The sequence below is a fragment of the Taudactylus pleione genome, unplaced genomic scaffold (genome assembly GCF_031769625.1).
Source record: "Taudactylus pleione unplaced genomic scaffold, aTauple2 ptg000086l, whole genome shotgun sequence".
NCBI classification, from domain to species: domain Eukaryota; kingdom Metazoa; phylum Chordata; class Amphibia; order Anura; family Myobatrachidae; genus Taudactylus; species Taudactylus pleione.
The window spans coordinates 11514868-11532871 of NW_028284488.1; the positions used below are offsets into that span (position 1 = coordinate 11514868).

General features: G+C 45.1%; 1 long non-coding RNA gene across 1 annotated transcript in view; it reads left to right on the forward strand.

Annotated features, from left to right (window-relative positions):
* The first annotated feature begins 202 nt into the window (after positions 1-202).
* The window catches only part of LOC148529158 (uncharacterized), a 156755-nt gene continuing 138953 nt past the window's right edge, over positions 203-18004 (forward strand). The window contains exon 1 of the long non-coding RNA XR_015877842.1: positions 203-586. This is a non-coding gene — a long non-coding RNA (uncharacterized LOC148529158). The remainder of the gene's footprint in view (positions 587-18004) is intronic.

An 18004-nucleotide genomic window follows, 5' to 3' on the forward strand; every position in this document is an offset into this window, starting at 1 on the left:
CAGTGCACAGCACAGTAGTATTGGGGGGGGAGAACAGAGCAGGGAGCAGTGCATAGCACAGCAGTGATGGGGAAGTAGAGAGTAGGGAGCAGTGCACAGCACAGCAGTGATGGGGAAGTAGAGAGTAGGGAGTAGTGCACAGCACAGTAGTGATGGGGAAGTAGAGAGCACGGAGCAGTGCACAGCACAGCAGAGATGGGGAAGCACACAGCATGAAGCTGTTTCAGCAGCAGCAGCACAGTTATTAGGGGAGACACACAGTAGCAGCAGGCGGCTGCTCGGGAGTAGAGGGAGAAGCAGAGGCACAGCATGCTATTGGACAGCAGAGGGAGAAGCAGCAATATTCCCATCCAGCACAGAGAGAGGAGGAGCAGCAGCCACTTCCAGCACAACACATGGAGAAGGAAGATACACCCACCTGCAATAGCAGCAACGCCACTCGCTCACCTCCAGCACAGTCATCATGCTCAACACCTAACTGCTGGCAGCACCCCACACATCCACTCGTTGCCTGTCACTCCTACCTGGATGTATGGTACATTTCCCCCAAACACGCCTGGAAAAAGGGGCAACAGCTCATCTCAGGGTGAGTTATTTATAGGGAAAGCCTCCCGAATATGCCTGTATACTGTGTTCTATGCAAACCATTAAGACTATAACTAATTGAGCAGCATCGACATTTGTTTTCCATGCATACACCCATTAATGCGATTGTGCATTGCGATCCCATATATAGGCAACCACGCCCCCCTTTTGTTGTCCATTCGATGAGTTCGCTATGAGATGTGTTACATCTATAGTACATTTATAAATTGGTCCTTTCGGGATTGCACTAGTGTAATAGTAAGACCCTTACATGCTGTGTTCCCATACAGCACACACACCTCATTGATTTGTTTCACCAAGGTCAGTGCTACTACATGTGAGTCGGCATTAATGGTTATTAGTGCATATACCATATACAATGTTCGGGTGCTAGTCAGGGAATGGTGCTGTTGGTGGGGATATGAGGCGTAATGGGAGCTGGGACCAGGGCTGGGTGGCTATGGAGCAGTGAGCTGTGAGTCTCTCACTTGCCCCAAGTTGTTGCGTTTGTTTGTTGCTGCGTGTCTCCGTGGGTGGATGCGACTCCCATAGCTTATTGCGTGGTGTAATACATATGTGCTGTATGTGTGTGCAGGATGTTGTGGTGACTAGAACTCGCTGCATGCTGACAGTGTTTGTTATGAGAACTTAGTTCTCCTTTCTCTGTGTCCGCATTCCAGCTCATGTTGCGCAGATAAAATTCAGACTGATGTAAACAGAGAGGAGGAGCTGGCAGCAGTGTTGCCAACTCTGAAATGGAAAACAAGCAACCTATAAGTAAAAAACAAGCCCAAAACAAGCCCAAACCAATCCTAAAAAGCCCAATTTATGGTGTAGCTTTCTCCTCACTCTACCTAGTTAACTTCCTTTATACCCCCTCTTCTCTAAGCTAAATATTTTAGTGTATGCACAGCCTTATCTGCCTATATTGCTTTTGTCCCTCTAAATGTGCCTCCATATTTTTACCTCCCTCTTTTCATACCTCATTCCCTTGCCAGTCTTCAGCTGGGTGCACACTTGCCAATGTGTGTACCCAGCGATGCGATGCCCGACCACGCAATATATATTGGGTGGTCGATGCATACTGCAACAACTGCAAACGTCCGATATGTCAGGCACCTGCTCCATCCACTATGCCAGCGTCGGCATCTGGGTCATTCCATCGGCCGACGGAACGACTCCGATGGACGACCCACAGGAGTGCGCAGTGTCTTGCATAGTGGGTACACATTGGCCGATTTGGACGATATGTCAGCCCAAACAGCAGGATCAGGCGACATATCGTCTAGTGTGTACCCACCTTTTCTTTACCTGCCTCTTCTTCTCCACATTTCTCTCACCCCTCTTTTTTACCTCCCTCATTCCTGTCACCTGTCTAATTCCATTATCCCCTCTTTTTAACAGCCTCAGTAATTTTAACTCGTCCCCATGTACCTGCCTCATTTCTATCATCTAGTTTACCTCTCCTTCTTGCCTGCCCCATACAACTTCACCCTGTCTACTGCCCTCTATTCCCCAGACACAACCTTCCCCCCTCCCTCAGTCACTACCAGTGCAAAACACACACACACACACACACACACACACACACACTTACCTCTAGGGGTGCCTCTGCAATGCATACAAAAAAATAAGCCCAAAAACAAGCAACCTTAAAAAAATAAGCCCAAAAACAAGCAACAAGCTACTTGCAAAAAAAGAAGCAACTTGCAAAAAAAGCAAGCCCAATTCCGCTTGTTTTAAGCGGACTTGGCAACTATGGCTGGCAGCCGAGTCCTTCCTGTGAGCCCCTCCTCTCATCATAGCTCCCTGGTAGCATATTGGGCTGTGTCTGCAACCTGTCAGATGGGAGGAACGCGTGCTCAGCTCAGTATCCATGTCTTATTTACGGCACCTTCAGCTCAGGAATCCTATCACTGAATTCTTCCTGCTTTTCATTAATCCCATAATCAGCAATACAAATATAGAAGCAGACCCAAACTGGTTTCCTTTCCTCTACTACGCAGAGTGATCAATGCATCTATGTTTTGGTAACATATATACTTGTATACAAAAGAAAAATTGCTACAGTGATACCCCTGTATATAAATAGCAAGTCTTCTATTTACTTGACTCTGTGCTGTAAAGGGTATAAAATATGTAGAGAAAAAAAGCGATATCATTATGGGGCCGATTTATCAAAAAATATTTGTGGCTTATTCCCAGAAAACATCCCCCGACTGCATGACAGAGGTAGCGCAGCAGATATCTCCGATACCTGCTGCGATCCCGCCATTCCCGCAACCTCCATGGAGGTTATGGAGGATGCGATGCTGCTGTATTTACCAACTTTTGTAATGTGATGCATTCCCGCCATCTGCGTTTTTTAGGTTTAGGCACTTACCGGAGGGTTAGGGTTAGGCACTAGAAGGGACGGTTAGAGTTTGGCACTTACCCTGACTGTTAGGGTTAGGCACTTACCGGAGGCTTAGGATTTAGCTGCATACACACACAACGATTTTTTGAACGATTATTGTTAAACGATATCGTTTAACGATAATCGTTTGAAAAAAATCTTTCACTTTCTGAGTGAAACGATGAACGATTATCGTTCATACGCGTTCACGTTTGTAGTTCAGTCAGACTTGTCAACTCAACGATTTTCATTAAGGGAATATGCAAAAATCGTTTGTAGTTCAAAAAAAATCGTTCATTACACTTTAAAAAATCACACAACGATTTTGTTATCTTTCTGTCAGATTATCTGTCAGATTTTTTACAGTGTAATGAACGATTTTTTTGAACTACAAACTAGTTTTGCATATTCCCTTAATGAAAATCGTTGAGTTGACAAGTCTGACTGAACAAACTGTACAATCGTGAACGCGCATGAACGATAATCGTTCATCGTTTGACTCAGAAAGTGAAAACGATATCGTTAAACGATATCGGTTAACGATAATTGTTCAAAAAATCGTTGTGTGTGTATGCACCTTGAGAGTTAGGCACTTACCGGATGGTTAGGGTTAGGCACTAGAAGGGACAGTTAGAGTTAGGCACTTACCAGAGGGTTAGGCTCTAGAAGGGACAGTTAGTTAGGCATTTACACTGACTGTTAGGGTTAGGCAACAGAAGAGAGGAGGAGGGATAGGGTGAAAATTAGGGTAAGGTAATTATTGACCATTGTTTTGTCAGCCTTTTGTACCCGTCGACATTCATACATGTTGACCTTTTGTCCCTGTCGACCTATATTGTCTGACTAACATCTATTTTCTATCTAGACATTGTCTACTAAATTCCTGTCTATCTTTTATACCAAAACCCTTGCAAACTGCAGTAATTCTAAGCAACCTTACTTTTTTGGTAATTATTCTTATCATTGCAGCCCCACCTCTTTATTGCTGTGATTAGTGGCATCAGGCAGCGGATCAGGGCCATGGACCCTAGACCGCTCACTTCATTGGGGATCTCGGTGGCTGGCCTACTCTCTCGGGAGCCCAGGAGAGCTCCTCGAAATTCATGATAATCCTGGACATTCTGGGAGAGTAGGCAAGTATTAACAATGGGCTTATTCAGTAATTAGATTTTATATGATAGTGGTTACTCTATATACTTTATTTAGCCTTTTTGCAAGGCCTGTTTTTATGGATTAATATATTGCAATCGGGAACACGGGGATGCAATTGTCTGCTCTTGTGTCATCTTCTATATAGAAAATCTGAGACTGTTTACTAATTGGTGAGTTGTAAAGCAGCATTGCGTTCTGTAAGCACCTGGAATACTTGCAAGATGAACAGCACAAACCTGTCAACATATTTTATACAAGAAGCATTGGGTAGCCTCTGATGTATAAACAATTCAAGTAGCCTTTCCCTATCACACAAGCACTTTGACTTTCGGAAAGCAATGTTGATTTATTTGTGAGTTTTATTATTGAAAATAAATGATGCTAACATATGTCAGGGAAATGGTTGGTGGCGTTGGCGATAGATTGTCAGCTTAGTTTAAATGAAACCAATGCTTATAACAGGAGTAGGAAATGTGTAGCACTCCAGCTGCTGTGGAACTATACATCCCAGCATGTTCTGCAACAGTGTTAGCATGCCGTAACAGGAAAACTGTTACAAGGCTTGCTGGGATGTGTAGTCCCATAGCAGATGGAGTGCCACACGTTGCCTACCTCAGGCTTATAATCAGGTGGGTCAGAGATTCCTGAGCAACTCTTTCCTGTTATCTGCTCATCACTATTCCTGAGCAACGTATTTTTACAATCTGTAAGAAATACATGAAAAACGAATTTAGACAGGAACAGAAAAACAAATGGCAACAAATTAAAGTAGCAATGTCAGTTAGGGGTCCAATACGCTGAAGAATTTTTAGAAACGGGTCGTCATCACTGTTCAACCTTTTCCGCCACATAAATTCACATTGGTTTTGTTCAGGTTTGTTTTGTGCTTAAATTTTGTCTTTCCCCACATTTATTCCACTGACTGTGTCCAGATTTACCCGCAAAGATAAATAATCTTCATCAGATTGGCTCGCCATTCGTCAGATATTATCGTAGTGCCAGGACGAATATACTGTCTATTTCTACCGTCAGTCCTGGTCCTTCTATCAAAGAAGGATTCTTTAGCAAAGCAGTTGCACAAACCTCTCTCATGTAACTATTCCAGTCAACCCAAGTGTGTCTTGTTTATGTGTAGTTCATGCTCACAAATCGAAATTGTTGTGTCCTTGTGACTCCAGGAATACACGAAAACTATAGCCATTTTGAAGCTGTGAACCATGTATTAGAACATAAAGCTATTTCTTATTGGCATCCACATTTAGAACATCTCCATCTCTCTTCCCGTTAATCCCGATGTCATCTCATGACCTGAGGAGCAATTTCTTTACGCATGTAAAACTCTTTTTTTGTTGTAGGGAACGTATGGCCATTTCCTTACCTCCCAACTGTTGGATTTCAGCGAGACAGTCTCGTTTTACAGGCGCTGTCCCTCCCGCTTGTGGGGGGTAGTTGGGGAGGACACTATCATACCGCTGCTCTGGATTGCTGAGTAGTGGTGCCTGGATGACGCACGCATTTGTGCATCATCCATCTATACTTTGCTGGCACTGGAAGAGGCTGCGTGGCTGTCCAGGAGCTCCCTGAGTGCTGGGCAAGCCCCCAGCATGATGCAAACGGGGGTGTGACTCGTGGGTTCGACATTTCCCGTGAGGCCATGCCCCCTTGCCTATAGGCCACAACCCCTATCTTTGGATGTGCTATTTTTTAACACGCGCTTTTCGGCGTGCGCAAGTGTCCCTCCTACCATGGTTGGGAGGTATGCCATTTCTCTGTCTTTAACCGTTGTCAATAAATCAAGGCAATTCATTGCAGAGGTGAGGTATAGGACTGGCTCTATAATGAAAGTGTGGTTGAGGAATTGTTCGGGGATGTGACCGCATGACATCACTGAACCATATCGTTAACGATATCGTTCAGTGTGTATGCTGAATCGTTTGCCCAGGACAGCTCTGGAGTTCAAGGCCAAACACTAGACGATATCGCTCATGGAGCATATCGTCTAGTGCAGTGGTTCTCAAACTTGGTCCTCAGGACCCCACACAGTTTACGTTTCCAGGTCACCCAGCAGGTGCACAGGTGTGTTCATTACTCACTGACACATTTTAAAAGATCCACAGGTGGACCTAATTATTTCACTTGTGATTCTGTGAGGAGACCTGGAAGACATGCACTGTTTGGGGTCCTGAGGACCAAGTTTGAGAACCTATGGTCTAGTGTGTATGAGCCTTCAGACTTTGCCCTGACCAACTGCCGTTCACTTCCAACTGTCACTGGTCTCACCCCCTGACACTGCTCATGTGACCTACTCAGGATTATGGGCTGAAGTAATATTTATGTGAATGTTGCATACCAGTTATGTAGATAGAAACTAGGGTCTTAATTGAGGCACTCCATGAAAATGCAGCACATTAGTTTACCAAGTCGTAAGCAATTTACTGACGTATATATCAAAGCAGCAAAAGGACTCCCGACTGCTTTATCCCGGCGTGGGATAAATGACCGGCGTCTATATCTAGACGCCTGTCATTTCCCCTCATCCGGGAGACAGGTGCCCGGCATCCTGATCGAAGGGATGCCGGGCGCCGCGAGCGGACAGCCGCTGGGGGGGGGGGGGGGTTAGGTTTAGGGCTCCCGGAGGGAACTTAGGGGTAGGCACCCCTTAGCTTAGGGTTAGGCTAGGGGGAGGGAGGGTTAGGGTTATGCACCCCCGGGGGGAGGTTAGGGTTAGGCACTCTCCCGGGGGACTTAGGTTTAGCCAGCGGGGAAGGGGGGGTTAGGGTTAGGCCCTTAGAGGGGGGATTTAGGGTTAGGCACAGGGGGGGAAAGGTTAGGGTTAGGAACCCCTAAGGAGGGTTAGGGGGGTTAGGTTAGATTAGTTGATACTTACCTTACCACGATCGGGATTTCCAGCGCTGTCGGGCTTCCGCTGCCGGGCTCTGCTGTTTTGTCGGGCTGCCGCTGCCAGGATTCGAACTCCCGGCCATGCGGCAGCCGAACTATCATACCGATTCCAAATCAGGTATAGTAAATTGATTGAAAATGTTCAAGAGTTATGCTTTTATTGTTCTGGTATTTGAATGAAATGATAGTGTAATGATGTTTTTTTTTTATTCCTTTGGTTACCTGTAAGATCTTGGCTCAGGGTAACTTGTTGCACGCCAGGTGCTGTGGAACCACACATACCAGCATGCAATGCCACAATTTTAACGTGCCCTAAAAGCAAAACTGTCGCTGGATATATTGGGATGTGTAGTTTCACAGCATCTGGAATGGTACAGGTTATCAACCCCTGATCTAGGTAATTTGCATTCATTTACCTATTTTGTTTGGTGCTGACAGTTTACATTGGCATGTAAGGACATGGTTACTACAGTGAATTTGTTAAGGGTGACATGTACTTGAACTAATAGTTTCCATGTTCAGCTTCAAATGTTTATTCCAAACACTTTTTCAGCAAAGCTTACATCCCTCCCTAAATCTCCACTTTTTTCTTCTACCCCATCCCTTTCCTTCTCCCCAGTTCACCCTTTAGTTGTTCTCCACTCCTCTCCGTATGTAAGCATTCACTGGCAGGGCCCTCCTTGCTCCAGCACTACCCTTTCTTCCAGTGCTCCTTGTCTCTTGTCTTCTAGTCTTTTTCAGCGACTCTGTGTGCTTGCCCTTCGTTGGGTACAGGCTCATTGAGTGATTCATGTCTAAATGCAATAAGTTTCCCTACCCTCACCTCTAGTCCACATCCTACCTAGTTCGACTGTTTATTGCTCTGTTTTGTTCCAAGACCTGTCAATTTACAATTAATGTACCATTGTGTTATGTATGTTTAACTGTTACTGTGCATAGGGGGCAATTCAGACCCGGACACTAAGCTGCGCTGTCTCGCAGCCAAAAGGGGCCTTGTATGCAAATTCCGAGATCGCACTGTCTGGTGTAAGGACGCCCTCTGTCTTAGAGAGCGACGGCAGAGCGAACGCACACTGGACTAAAGACACCAACTTTTCTTTCTTAACACACGTCATCTCCAGGAAGTGTATGATATAATCAGAACCATCGAGAGCCATCGGAGCTGCACGCAGCGCTTGAGGTAGACCATACCTCGCCGCAAGCACTGCAATCACTGCAGGCTTAAATGCAATCTAGTGAGGTGTACAATGACTCTTCCATGCTAAGTATGCACACCCATAAAATGCCATTATGATGCCTAGACACGCCTGCATTTGCAGCACCACTCCCCCGTTCACAAGCACCTTCCCCTGTTACCTCCCACAAACGGCACTGTCACTCAAAGTAGCGTCCCGTCTGTGTACTACAAGCGCACGATTCCCGGATGCAGTGACTGGTTCATGCATGCGTATTTTGCTGCATGCGCAGAAGGGCGACAATCGCCCATAGTGTGCGTCCGCGGCTTAGCGACCGAGTCTGAATCGGGCCCATAGATCCTATTACGGTGTTGCAGAAATTATGTGGCACTTTAAAAAGAAAGGATAATGATAATAATAAAATAAAGAGGGTATCTCAGGGATGTAATATAATATACCAGAGGTTCCCAAACTCCGCCATTACAGTCCAGGTTTTTAGCATATCCATGCTTGAGTCCAGATAGTTACTGAGGCACTAATTAAGTTGCCTGTGCTCAAGCATCGATATCCTTAAAACATGGACTGTAATGGCGGCGTTCGGGAACCTCTTTACTAAACTATAGACTCAAACATGTATTTTAAAAAATTATTTTGTGCAACTTGCACAAGCAGTAAATTTATTTTTCAAATTAAAATTATTTTTTAAATACAAAGGATTAAGGGCCTGATTCAGCAAGGACTGCAACTGCTAAAGCGTACGCTCCAGCCGTGGTTTTACAATTGTGTTAATGAAAGGTTAATTTGTGGTATTGCCAAACACCTTTTTACTTTATTAGTATTTTGTTACATAGCACAATTGTTTACAATGCTGCCTCACAGCACTGGAGTCATGATATCATTCTGATATGTGTGGAGTTTGTATATGCTCACCATGTTAATGGGTTTTCTCCAGGTACTCTGGTGTCCTAGCATGCTCCAAACATACTGGTTGGTGAATTTGCTTCTGAGGAAATGACCCCTGGTTTGTATGCATGTTGTAGGGTTTATAGATTGTACTCTCCACTGGGGCAGATGCTCATGTGACTTATATAATATTGTTTGTGAGTCTTAACAAGAAATAATTATAAAGTAACAAAAATTAACAATACTGTCAATATTCAAGCAATTGTCACAGATCATGGTGGAATGTACCAGTTTAAAGTACCATTCTTAGTGTTAATTCTAGCTCCTTGTACCTGTCACAACCTATGCAATTCCTCTTCCTGCCTGGGGTGTCGCTCTCTGCTCTGGTACTTTTAGCCCACTCTGGTCTGTATCTCAGCAGTTTGTTGCATTAGCTGAGTGTGCTAGAAGCACCAGAGCATAGAGCAACACCCCAGGCAGGAAAGAGGAACTGCACGGATTGTGACAGGTGCAAGGTGCAGGGTGCTTGAATGCCATCCTGCAACCACCCCAGCCTCTCTTCCACTGCATATAATAGGTTTCTCTCATTACAATCGTTGAATATTTGGTATTAAGGTTCCACTCTTATGATACCCGGAAAATGTATGGGAGAAAATAAGTGATTTGCATCAACATAACCCGTCCCCATTGCAAAATGCTTTGATTCACATCATTGCGGAAGCAGGACAATAAATCCATAATTTGCAGCAGATTGTGGCATCATGGCCCTGACCACAGGATCAGGAAGGGTGGCCTACCTGAGAGATCTTCCACAAAACTTGGAAATGTTTGCTTGGACAATCCAGGAAAATACACAAGCATCCTAATACCACTTGTTGTATTATAAATTAACTAGTATGATGGACCCAGTATATGCCAGGTTTCTGCCACCCTGCCCAGCCCCATCCGCCGTTCTTGCCCTCTCTGTTGGATGCACAAGTAACGTTTAACAGACGTAATGCAACAGCAAGTTTGAAAAGTAGTTCTGGATGTTGGAAATAGTTGTATATGGACACTGCCTGATTCATAGTTGTACGCTATGTCTTTGGACGCAGCTGCTGTATGCAAATATGCTAATGCATGCGCAGTCCAGCCACCATCGGGTTTGCTTACAAGTCTGAATCAGGCCCCCAGTTAACAAATCTCTAGAGAGGGATGACAGTAACACAAATATAATATGTCTCTTGAATGTTCAAGATAATAGAATGAACTCTGGAACACCGTGGAATACCAGGATAAAAGCAGAATGACAAGCGCTGTGGTAATTGTCTCTGAAGTATATAGCAGACAGGCAGAAATACAGTGTGACAATTAGTCTCTGGGATGCAATATAATATGAATAGCAGGTTGAAAATATGGTAGTGTGAAATATAATGTAAGATGAATTTAATAGAACAGGGTCTGTAGTGCTGGTTAGTTTAAGGGTAATTGAAGTCTTATGGGTAAATTTACTAAAACTTCTAAACGGACAAGTGGTGATGTTGCCCATAGCAACCAATCAGATTCTAGCTATCATTTCTCTATTGCATTCTAAAAAATGATACACAGAATCTGTTTAGTTGCTATGGGCAACATCACCACCTGTCTGTCTTAGAAGCTTTGTGAAATGTACCCCTTAGCGTACAGGTAAAACAGAAATACATTTTGATAGAGAATGCCTGAAAGTATTGCAGAACAATAGAGAATCAGAATATCAGGCTGGCTGAAGACAAGAGATGTCCAGGTCAAATGCAGGCAGAAGCAAATCCAATACACAAACAAGAGGAATTCATGGAAACATGTCTGGAGCAGCCAGGGCTGGTGCAAGATTTCTAGGCGCCCTAGGCAAAACTTTACCCTACCGTCCATGCTTCCCCCAAAACCCTCTTCTAAGCCATATACATAAAACCTCACCACATGCATTTGACTAAGTCTTGGGCGCAATATTTGTGTGGGTTCTGTGGACAGTGGGGCCCACCAGGCATTTCCCTGACACCCTGGTTGGCTAGTCTGACACTAAGTACTTGTAATTTGTATCTCTGGCACTAATCTGAGGGTAGCTACTAAACACTATTGGACTAGATTTATTTTATAAAAAATGTGACCTTTACTCCTTCATGGCTTAGACTAATAATGTACTTATTACTGTGAAATTTATTAAAAATAAAATACATAAAGAAATGGGGTGTGTGTATCACCTAAATTGTAAGCTTCACTGTAGGGTATGCTACAAATTTAGAAGCAAGACTTTCACAGGGAGAGTGTGGTGTTGTGGGCAGGGCCGGTTAACGGGGGGCGACAGGGGCGATCGTTCCTGGGCCCCCACACGTAAAGGGCCCTACACCCATCGGGGTTAAACTGGGCCGGAGGAGACGGAACCATTTCCGTCTCCTCCGGCCCACCTTAGCCCGGCGCCGCAGGCAGGCTCAATGGGCTATTTCCCATTTGCCGGTTTTGGCCGGGCGGCAAAAAGCCGCCCGGTTTTTAGACGGGTGTGAAATCTAGTAAATGCAGGGAATCAGTGGGTCCTTTCAGATGGCACGGCTACGGCACGTTCGCCGTCCAACAGTCAGAAATATCTACTGTGCAGGGCGGTGCCATGCCATGCACGCCAGTGGTGTGCTGCGCAAGCCCAATTGGTTGCCAAAACACCCCCCCCCCCATAAAAAGCAGCCCAAAGCCGCTGCTTGTGAAAGGCACGCAGTGCCTGCAAAAACCCGGCCTGTTACCGCCTGGTTCTTGCCTGGCCGGCCAAAACCGGCAAATGTGAAACTGGACTATTTGAGATTGTAACCAGCGGGCACCTGGCTCCCTCCCCACAGCAGCAGCCGGAGCCTGGAGCTCACTCCTGATCTCCGACTTCCGGCTCCCGCAGTGCACCATGGGAGAGACGTCATGATGTCTCTCCCATAGTGCAGAGGAGCAGCCGAGCGAACTGGAGTCGGACGGCAGCGGGTCTTATGGTAAGTACAGTATTATTATAATTTTTTTTTTTTTGTGCTTCACTACTGGGGGTAATACTCGGAGGACATCACTGCTGGGGGCAATACTCAGGGGACATCACTATTGGGAGCAATACTCGGGGGATATTACTACTGGGGGCAATACTTGGGGGGCATTACTACTGGGGGTAATACTTAATCCGGCCCTGGTTGTGGGGTAACCTATTCAACCACCTGGTCAGCATCCATTAACTTCTTACTACTCATTCCTTTACAAATTTGGGCCTGATTTAGAGTTGTTCACAAATGAAGCATTTTTTGCCACTGCACATGCATCAAGGTACATAGTCACACTCTGCGAGTTTTTATTCACAGTGTGATTGATGGGCTGGGAGCATTTGGGGGGAGGCAATAGGGACTGTTGGCTAAAACCGAAGTAGCGTCTCGACCATTTTGGTAGCGTGTCACACCCTGCGTTTGCAATCCGTGTGCAGGAAACATGGCTCCGGTGTCTCAGTTACTGCAGCCATTCTGGTGACCATAGACTTCCTGAAGGAGTCGATGTTTGCTTGATCTGTGTCCAATGCTGCGTATGTGTACGCAGTTGCGGGCAGCTGTGATGGCCCAGGTGGGCGTCTCGGTACAAGTTCCAGTCACTGCTGCATTAGCATATTTTTGCACACCCACAGCTGTGAAAATCGCAGCTGTGGTAGTATTAGCATATTTTTGCACACCCACAGCTGTGAAAATCGCAGCTGTGGCAGTATTAGCGTACAACTTTGAATCAGGCCCTCTATTAATGAATTCCTCCCACAGCATCCATTAACCCATTCCAATAATACCTTATTGATTCACTCTCCCAGCACCCATTAACCTACTGTATTCATCAACCTTGTCTGCACCCATTAAATTTCTCCCACCCAGAAACCATTAAACCCTTTCCAAGCTCCCAATAACCCCCACTCAGCCCCTATTTATTCCCTCCACCGCGCGCGCACCAATGACTGATTAAGCCATACCCTCTAATAACCAATACAACCCAACCACTTGCTTACCACTGTCTGAGAGGCTGTCACTGTCAGTGTGCAGTTTGCACTGTTAATATTGTCAGCTCCTGCCCGGGAGTTCGCTTTTCTCCACAGGAAGTTGAAGAGAGTATGAGAGAGGAGAGAGCACCCGTGCTGTTACACATCACATCTGTGCTGACAGGCTGGACGCGGCAGAAACATAGCAGCACTGGCAGTGATGGAGGTTGGGAATAGCGGAGGCTGCAAAAAAGTAGACCTGCAGATGCCGCCAGCGTCTTGTGAAAGAAGGATGTCTTTCAGAGACATCTTTCATATTTTTTCTAAGAACTCAGCGGCACCCTCCAGTCGCCGGCTCCCTAGGCAGCTGCTTAAAGGCTATTTCACACCTGCCGGTTTTCACCGAATACCGCAAAAAATTTACCAAAGCCAGCTGTTTTTTTGCCGGCAATCCGTTCCTTTCACATTCAACGGCTGTGAGACGTTTTTAATGTTGTGGTTTTTTTCTTCATGTGTTGGGCATGCGCAGCAGTGGTAGATGTGAGAACCAACACAGCATTGTAATTTAATCACTCCAGTGCTGTACATCAGAGAACCAGGGTTGCAGCAGTTTTGGTGGTAGGAAAGGATATTATATAAACACAGTCAGAATATCTTAAGCTGGGTACACACTAGACCACAGGTTTTCAAACTTGGTCCTCACGACTCCAAACAGTGCATGTTTTTCAGGTCTCTTTACAGAATCAAAGTGAAATAATTAGCTCCACCAGTGGAACTTTTAAAAAGTGCAAGTGAGTAATGAATACATCTGCATTATTAATGATAGTATTGGCTCTGCACATACCCGACAGAAATCTGCCATTCTATTCTTGATCAGGATTTGTGGTACTTCAAGTGTATTATTTTTTATATTTGTAAAATCATTAATATAATAATATTACATTATAGAGAATAGTGAAGATTTGAGTATCAAAATGTTTAAGATATGGCACTTTTTTCAACCGAATAATGAGCAACTAGGAAACGCAGTTCCATCATTGCTACTCTTTTTTAAATATTATCAAATGCTTTCATTTTAATAAAAAAACTTTTTTTTACCTTTTTATTACCAAATATATATATTGCACGGAAAGTCTAGACGTATCAGTTCCTCAATGAGATGTTACTTCCTGTTTTTGTTGAAGGTTTAAGAATCGGAGATCCTGTAGTAACTATTGTATAGCAGATATCTTATATAGTGCATTTTAATGCTGAATTACAGAAATATATATAAATAAAATATATACTGTTTACAAAAGACTGAAGGGGTGATTCAAAGGTGGACGCAAAGCAGCAGCAGCTGTAACTTATGTCACAGCCACTACTGCAAAATTATGCTAATGCTGCTGCCTATTGAGACGCCCACTGTCTGCAGCTCTGATCGAGCTGACATCGGGCGCACCATTAGACTTCTAAGCAACCCTATCAGTGTTCTCCCCAGGCGCATCGCAGAAACAGCCTACTGCCCGGCAATTTCCCCCACCACATTCCCGGTCACACTCGCCAACTCCTACTGTCTAACGCTGGCCTCTGAAGCGACCGGAGGCTAAAGAAGCCTCCAATCGCTTCAGAGGCAAGCATTTCCAGTGATTCACTGCGCTGGTGACGTCATGACATCACCCGCGACGTGAGGAGCATGTCCTGCACGCCTGCTGGATCTATTAGATTCAATCAGAGCGAGGCAGTGGGAGTGGGAGCGTGAGCGCCGAGCATGTTAAGGAAAGTTCTGGGCTGGGACCAGTCTGGGGGCACTGCATAAGGGACACTATTTAAACCTGGGGCACTGCATAAGGTGCCAGTCTGGGGGCACTGCATAAGGGACACTATTTAAGCCTGGGGGCACTGCATAAGGGGCCAGTCTGGGGGCACTGCATAAGGGACACTATTTAAGCCTGGGGGCACTGCATGAGGGGCCAGTCTGGTGGCACTGCATAAGGGGCACTATTTAAGCCTGGGGGAACTGCATAGGGGCACTACTTCAGCCTGGGGGCACTGCATAAGGGACCAGCCTGGAGGCATTGCATAGGGGCACTTCTTCAGCCTGGGGGCACTGCATAGGGGCACTACTTCAGCCTGGGGGCACTGCAAACGGGCATAGCAAAACTACAGGTGGCAATGCATAATGGGGAAAACAACAGGGGACACTGTATAAAGGGGAAAACTACAAGGGGCAATGTATAAAGGGGAAAACTACAGAGGCAGTGTATAAAGGGGAAAACTACAGGGGGCAATGTATAAAGGGGAAAACTACAGGGGCAGTGTATAAAGGGGAAAACTACAGGTTGTAATGTATAAAGGGGAAAACTACAGGGGGCAATGTATAAAGGGGAAAACTACAGGGGGCAATGTATAAAGGGGAAAACTACAGGGGCAGTGTATAAAGGGGAAAACTACAGGGGACACTGTATAAAGGGGAAAACTACAGGGGGCAATGTATAAAGGGGAAAACTACAGGGGACACTGTATAAAGGGGAAAACTACAGGGGGCAATGTATAAAGGGGAAAACTACAGGGGGCAATGTATAAAGGGGAAAACTACAGGGGGCAATGTATAAAGGGGAAAATTACAGGGGGCAATGTATAAAGGGGAAAATTACAGGGGGCAATGTATAAAGGGGAAAATTACAGGGGGCAATGTATAAAGGGGAAAACTACAGGGGGAAATGTATAAAGGGGAAAACTACAGGGGGAAATGTATAAAGGGGAAAACTACAGGGGCAGTGTATAAAGGGGAAAACTACAGGGGGCAATGTATAAAGGGGAAAACTACAGGGGACACTGTATAAAGGGGAAAACTACAGGGGGCAATGTATAAAGGGGAAAACTACAGGGGACACTGTATAAAGGGGAAAACTACAGGCGGCAATGTATAAAGGGGAAAACTACAGGGGGCAATGTATAAAGGGTAAAACTACAGGGGGCAATGTATAAAGGGTAAAATTACAGGGGGCAATGTATAAAGGGGAAAATTACAGGGGGCAATGTATAAAGGGGAAAACTACAGGGGGAAATGTATAAAGGGGAAAACTACAGGGGGCAATGTATAAAGGGGAAAACTACAGGGGGCAATGTATAAAGGGGAAAATTACAGGGGGCAATGTATAAAGGGGAAAATTACAGGGGGCAATGTATAAAGGGGAAAACTACAGGGGGCAGTGTATAAAGGGGAAAACTACAGGGGGCAATGTATAAAGGGGAAAACTACAGGGGACACTGTATAAAGGGGAAAACTACAGGGGGCAATGTATAAAGGGGAAAACTACAGGGGACACTGTATAAAGGGGAAAACTACAGGGGGCAATGTATAAAGGGGAAAACTACAGGGGGCAATGTATAAAGGGGAAAATTACAGGGGGCAATGTATAAAGGGGAAAATTACAGGGGGCAATGTATAAAGGGGAAAACTACAGGGGGAAATGTATAAAGGGGAAAACTACAGGGGGCAATGTATAAAGGGGAAAACTACAGGGGGCAATGTATAAAGGGGAAAATTACAGGGGGCAATGTATAAAGGGGAAAATTACAGGGGGCAATGTATAAAGGGGAAAACTACAGGGGGCAATGTATAAAGGGGAAAACTACAGGGGGCAATGTATAAAGGGGAAAACTACAGGGGGCAGTGTATAAAGGGGAAAACTACAGGGGGCAGTGTATAAAGGGGAAAACTACAGGGGACACTGTATAAAGGGGAAAACTACAGGGGGCAATGTATAAAGGGGAAAACTACAGGGGACACTGTATAAAGGGGAAAACTACAGGGGGCAATGTATAAAGGGGAAAACTACAGGGGGCAATGTATAAAGGGTAAAACTACAGGGGGCAATGTATAAAGGGGAAAATTACAGGGGGCAATGTATAAAGGGGAAAACTACAGGGGGCAATGTATAAAGGGGAAAACTACAGGGGGAAATGTATAAAGGGGAAAACTACAGGGGGCAATGTATAAAGGAGAAAACTACAGGGGGCACTGCATAATGGGCACTTTTGACTGAGAGCCAGTGGGGGAGCAGCCTGAGACCTGTCGGGCATGGATCGTCATGCAGTTCTGATCTGCGCCTCTGGTGGTGACCACTGGGACACTTGCACATAAGTTAAACATCAGGTTCTTGCGTCCAGGACACTGCAACCTGCGGGTGTGGGCTGCACCCGCAGGTTGTTTCAGCGGGGTGCTAGTAATGAGCAGAGAGATTGTGTTGTGGAATTGTCGGCTATGCACAGTTGTAGATATGCTTCATTGAGAAAGTCAACAGACAAAACGTGTCAGCGGCCATCTGGGTCCAAGGGCAAAATAGCCGTACCACCATCATTTGGTTGTCTTCATTTTCCACCTCCTATAATTTGGCACATTGCCGCATTGCAGACTTTGTTTACAGCCGCAATTCTGGATCACTGATGTCTACAAAATCACTGCACACTAGCATTCTGAAAGGGAAACTACTATTTAGCTGGCTGACCACTCTGCCGCTGTAGTGTAGGCTCTGCAAAAGGCTCTTATCATGGCATTTGGATACATTCCATCCATAATTGTGGAAACAGTGTATCTAATATAGAATTCTTTTTCAAGTTGATATATATGCTGAGCGAGCAAAATTGTCTGTCTGAAATGCTTTATGAGTTCACAAGTTATTTTTTTAAATCTATTATCAACATTAGATAACGATAAATTAAGCTGTGCTTAACTCCTAATTGGTATGGTTAGCTGTGGACACAAGGAGAAATTCCCACTCTCCTAATTCTGATCTGAATAAATACAATATATATAAATCAATGTACTTATTTACAGATCCAGGTCTTTATATCAAAAGCTAATGTTGATAATAGTGTCTGCGCTCAACCAGTAGGTTTTGAGTTTTATTACTGCTGATGCAG